A 6,000-nucleotide genomic window follows, 5' to 3' on the forward strand; every position below is an offset into this window, starting at 1 on the left:
TTCCAAATAATCATTTCAATAAAATTCTATCTTTCTGGTGATTTCACTGTCCCTCCACAAATGTATTTGCATATGTAAAGCCTCCTGGCTAAAAACTATCATAATGCATGTTGTTTAGAAGAGAAAGTTAAGGGGTTACTAAATACAGGTCTTCAGCTATATGATGGGTTATTTTCAGGCTGCCAACTTGCTTGAGCTACACAAGGAAATCAACACATTAATAGGAGAATAAAGTTGAGATATAAGTAAACTTCTTGATGTCAAGGATAACTAACAACAATCATAAAGACATGAAACGTATTGTCCTTCAGTGTACACATAATGTACTTAGAGAGAGGAAATTCAACTGTGATAATTTTCAATGCCTTCAAATCTGCAAGTGTAACAATTAATACCCTGTATTCAAACTTTTAATTTTTTAAGTACCCTAAAAATACTAGTTTATGTCCAAGAATATTTTGCTTACTCTGTCTTCATTAGAAATCAATAAAAAAATTAATACTTCATTAGCTTCAAGTATAAATTCAGTTCCTCAATTTCCAGTTCTCGCCTAAATCCAGAACCCCATCATGGAAGCCAAATGCACTTCTTCCACTGCATTCGCCTCTAAGGTTTCTTATGGATGCCATTGTACAAATTGAAGAGTATTTTTCCACTCAGTATTTTTGATGCAAAAACACAAGATGAATTAAGAGGTTTTTCTGCTTTGAGATCCCAGAGGACAGCAAAACAGTTCATCCTTTTCACGAACTACTAACGGTAGACAGGATTTTAGGAGAGTAATTTAAAGTTAAGGGGAGCAAGTCTTTGATGCAGCTACAACTTCAAAGGCTTGCTAGGTTTTTATTTGCAATGAAAAAATAAGAGTTACACCAAGATGAGGGCACACATTAAAGCTTAGAAAATCTCCCTAGGGCGCTTGGTCTGACACAGGGGTGTGGTCAGGGGTTCCCCCCCTTTCTTCTCTCTTTTTCTCTATCTCTGAATCTATCTCTATCTCTGTCCCCCTTTCTCTTCTTTCTTTCTGCTTTTCCTTCCCTCCTTCCCTCCCTCCCTCCCTTGCTTCCTTCCTGGTATATCTGACTTAGTTAACATTTGCTGACAAACCAACAGTGCCAAACTCTCCAATCTAACATTTTAAAAAAAGCAAAAAAGCCCCTCACTTGGGAAAAATGAAATTATCTTTCCAGCTTCTGGAATTTTAAAAATCTTTTTAATTTTCATGTGGGGAAAGTCATGAATTGATTTAGACAATTCTTTTGGTTATCAAGACTGGGGCATTGAATGAGGGATTTTAGTTAATAGCACAAGAATAAAAATGTTCTTTCATGAATTGTAACAAATGTACCATCCTGGTGTAAGGTGTTAATAATAGGGTCGCCTATGGGAACTCTATATTATAAGCATGATTTTTCTGCAAACCTACAACTTCTCTAATAGAAACAAACAAAAGACTGGGATGTCACACATCCTATTTGAAGTAATTAATAACAATAAATGACTTCCAAACTGAAGAAAGGAAGAAAGAAGAAATGCCAACTATGTGCAAGGTGGGCCGGTTAATGAAGAGGGCTCGGCTGCATTTCCTCCCCTGCCTCTTGCTAAGAACTGTGGGCATCCGCTGCAGAGATGGAGGGATAACCAGGGCAGGCCACACACAGTCATAAGGAAGTTATCAAGCACTTTAACAAGTCACAATTCTGGGAAACATTGGGTCTAATATTCTTCCAAGGAGTTTATCTTTGAATCTAGTCCTGGAGACTAACAATGAAACAACCTGGAATGTGGCTGGAGCAACCAACCCTCAGGAAAACCAGTTTCTTGAGATGTGAAATCTTCTGCTCTATTAATTGAAGGTGATGTATTTGTTTGTGTAAATTCTGTACATGTGTATTTGCCCGTGACATCACCAGCTTTCCTTTCCTTTCTCATCTTCCAACTCACCTCCTAAAAAGCAGTAATTCTCTTTAAATATAAACTTTGCCTACTGAATTAAATTCTTGTCTTTCTTAAAAACCTGTCTAACATTAGCATCCCTTCATTGAGAAACATATATTACTATATTTTAAATTAAAAATTTTATAAATATATATTTTCTACCGAGACTGTTGTAGTCCTTTGGAGGCATTTTTAAATTTTGAAAATGTATGTTGGAGGTAATGAAAATGTTCAAAAATTAATTTTAGTGATGAATGCAAACTATATAATGGTACTGTGAACAACTGAATGTACACTTTGTATGACTGCATGGTATGTGAATATATCTCAATAAAAATGAATTTAGAAAAAAAAAAAGAAAATGTATGTTGGAGACCAAGTCCCTTGTTTCTTTCAGAGTAACTTTTGCAATGAGGGATTCCAAAATTAAGAAATGCCCTAAATTATATAGTCCTACATACTGTGCTCTATATTCTATTTAACTTAGTTGAAGTGTTATTCAAATTGTTAAAATTCTGTTGCAGAAGCTCCAAGTGGAATCTACAGCAATTCAGCTTCGTAACTTAACTATGAAGAGACTTTGATGGAAATTAATATGTAAATTCCTTGAAAGCTGGTATTTTGTCTGTTTTATTTACTGCTCTGTCCCCAGCACTAAAAGAATGTCTGTCACCTAATAAGTGGTCAGTAAAAAAAAAAAAAAGTTAAATTGAAATAATCAGAAACTAAATGATTTTTTCTTTGCATGGGTATGAATTAACTATTAGATAATACAAAATGTTGATAAACTGGAACTTTTCTTTCCATTCACTTATCTACAAATGTTTGTTGAGTATCCCAATTGAGCGTGCATTTTTGAATAAAAACATGTTCACTCTTAGTCCTTATGGACCTCATAGTATCCCAAGGGAGACATATGAATCCAAATACTCATAAAAGAATATATGATTGAAAACTGAAATAACACTTATACGAGAGGTGAAAGGAAGGAAGGAGGGAAAATATGGAAAGTGGAAAGGGGGAGGAAGGAAGAAATGGGAAAGAAAGAAGGAAGGAAGGAAGGAAGGAAGGAAAGAAGGAAGGAAGGAAGGACTTAAATTATGGGCTCAGGAAATGCCTCCTTCAAGGAATTGAAAATTAACAGAAGCTTTGAAGGGAAAGTCAGTCATTATGGCAAAGAGAGGGAGAAAAAGAATTTCAGGCAGAATGAACAGCCTGGGAAAAGATCAAGGCCAATAGTAAATGAAGTTATTTCAAGGAACCCAAAAAAAAGCCAATGAAAGTACAGGGAATACAGGGTGGTCACTTCCTAAGTGCCAGATGATAATGTGTTGTGGTTTGATCTGGAAGAAAAGTCATCTGATTTACCTCTGGAGGGAGTCTCACTCTGCTGGGGTTTCAGGCTGCTTCTGAGCCCTCAAGTGCACACTTGATTCAGAGGTGGCCCATCTAGTGCCTCTTGGCCAAGAATGCGTGCAGAAAGAGCTCTGCCCCATGGGAGGAGTAGTAACTACAGATTTGTTGAAGAAGATTGCTAGGCCCAGCTCTCCAGAGTGTCTGTCTCAGCAGGCCTGGGGTGGAGCCTGACAATTTCCCTTTCAAGCAACTACCCAAGTGATGCTGATGCTGCTGGTCCATGGACCCTTCTTTCCAAACTACCTAGAACAACTGAAGTAGATCTGTGAGTGTTCTGGACAAGAGGAAAGAGATTGTTAGGAAGCAAGAGGAGAAGGTAGCCAACAAACTAGAACAGAGCTCCTGTAAAGCAGAGGCCAAGAGGGCAGGGTCTTTTATCACAGGCCCCAACTATCTATGCAAGAAATTCCTTTTACTCTTTGCAATATTTAAGCCATATGAAATTGTCTAGACTCTTTTTTCCTCATTTCTTTCTTGATTTGATATCACCAAACTTAGACCCTGATGTGCAGGAACTTTGTTTATTTTATGCAGACATCTTTTCTTTGATTTCTGAGTCTTTCATCATAGGTGATCTCTTTGAAGTTGTGAATAGCAAAGGACAAATTACAGGGATGTCCATGAAGAAGAAATAAAAATAAATATCCAAATATCCTCTTAAAGATCAAGTAAGATATTTATTAAGCCAGGCATCTTGTCAGGCACTTTATACACATGATCTCTTTTAATCATCCCACAACAGGGTTAGGAAATTATTCATGTCATTTCACAGGTAGAACATGGAGGCTCAGGGTATTAAGCGCTTGCCAAAAGTCATAATTAGCGAATATGAGAATCATGACTTTCCTCTACTAAACACAGTCAACGCTAATCATACCATAAATGACATCACACAGACATACCATGAAAGTATTAAGTGTGCAGTTTTTATTAATCATGATGGGAAAAGAGCATCAAAATCCTATATGCCTCTGCAGATTAAAAATGTAATGCCTTGATATTATTAATTGCGTAGATGCTGATACCTATTAAATAAAAGGAATTTACTTCTGTATTTTCAAAATATAATTACAATCGGTGTCTTCCAGCATGACAATATAAGGAGCTCTGTAGACCAGCTCCCCATGAAACTGGTGAATATTATTTTAAAGCAGACATTTAAAGGCTCTGGGGCTGGTCCTAAGGGCATGCAGCGAATGAAGAAACATTTACTCAAGAAAATCTACTAAAAGTAAGAACTGAAGATCCATGTTCCCACCACCCCCTGCCTATCCCTTCTAGCTCAGCAAGATGGAAACTCCACTCCAGACTGGTGCAGCCAAGCAAACAATGCTTGCTCTTCCCCCAGCTCTCAGTCAGGGGGCTATCCTCTTGAAAGGGGCAAGACCACAATATTTCCTAACCTTCCTCCAGTTACCTGTTGCTGCAGCTAAGTTTAGAACAAGTGCAGCTGAGAGGCTCCTGTCTTCTGCCTAGCCCCACTTGTGGGAGCAAGCCTCTACCTTGGACATGGTGCCACGGGAATACTGGGGCCCTGTGATCTCTTGTCCCAACTCAAAATGTGGAGGTTCACAAGCTGAGAAGTCCTGATATGAGTACTGTACACCCTTCCACCGAGTGCTAAACTCCTAAAGCAGGAATGTCACTCTCAGGAGCACGTCGGCTCCAAAGTCATGGCTCAGAGATTTTGCCCAGGGTTAAAAAAGGAGCAGGTCATAAAATAAGGAGGTCTGAATCTCTTTCCAAAGGAACTGACTTCATTTGCAACAGAGTGTAGACAAGTTCAAACCTAAGGGAGCTCTAAACATACAGGAAGTTGTGGTGAAAGGTAACTGGTAGGAGATGAGTAGATTCATTGGAGATGTAGGCTAAACTGGGGTAAGAGACAGCAGGGAACATCCCTCCTGGGTCAGAACAAACCTCAAACTCTAACCTCAGAGACTGTTGCTTCAAAGATATGCAAATTTGGGATCACTCCGTGCAGAAATTTGTGCCCCAGGGAATTGTTGGACAAAATAAAGAAATTATCCTGCAATTAGTGGAGCTTAATAGATGGGTGTGGTCAGGGAAAGAAAAAGTCAAGAGAGCCCTCCCCAAACCCCTGAGATCCCAGGGTAAGGTGGCCATACCCAAGGCTGTAACCCTGAGAAACAGCATCAGAAGCTCCACATTGTGTGTGTGTGTTTGTGTGTGTGTGTTGGGCAAGGGGAGAGTGAAACACCACTAAAACAATCTAACCAGTCACTAATCAAATAAACAAGCAAATAACCATAACAAGCCCCAGAGTGAGGGACTAGTATCCAGACATGCTGCGATATATTATCTAAAATTTCCAGTTTCCAACAAAAAAATTGAGACATGCAAAGAAACAAGAAACTAGACCCATACTGAATAAAAACAAAACAATTATCTATAAAATAGTATCAAAAGAATAAAATACTTGGGAATAAATTTAACAAAGTAGTACAAAACTTATACTCTGAAAACTACAAAACATTATGGAAAGAAATTGAAGATCTAAATAAATGGAAAATATCTAATATTCATAAATCAGAAGACTTAAGTTTAAGATGGCATTACTCTCCAAATTCATCTACAGATTAATGATCAGAATCTCAGTTCACTTCTTGTAGAAATTTACCAACT

This window comes from Choloepus didactylus, chromosome 19, assembly GCF_015220235.1.
Source record: "Choloepus didactylus isolate mChoDid1 chromosome 19, mChoDid1.pri, whole genome shotgun sequence".
Lineage (NCBI taxonomy): Eukaryota > Metazoa > Chordata > Mammalia > Pilosa > Megalonychidae > Choloepus > Choloepus didactylus.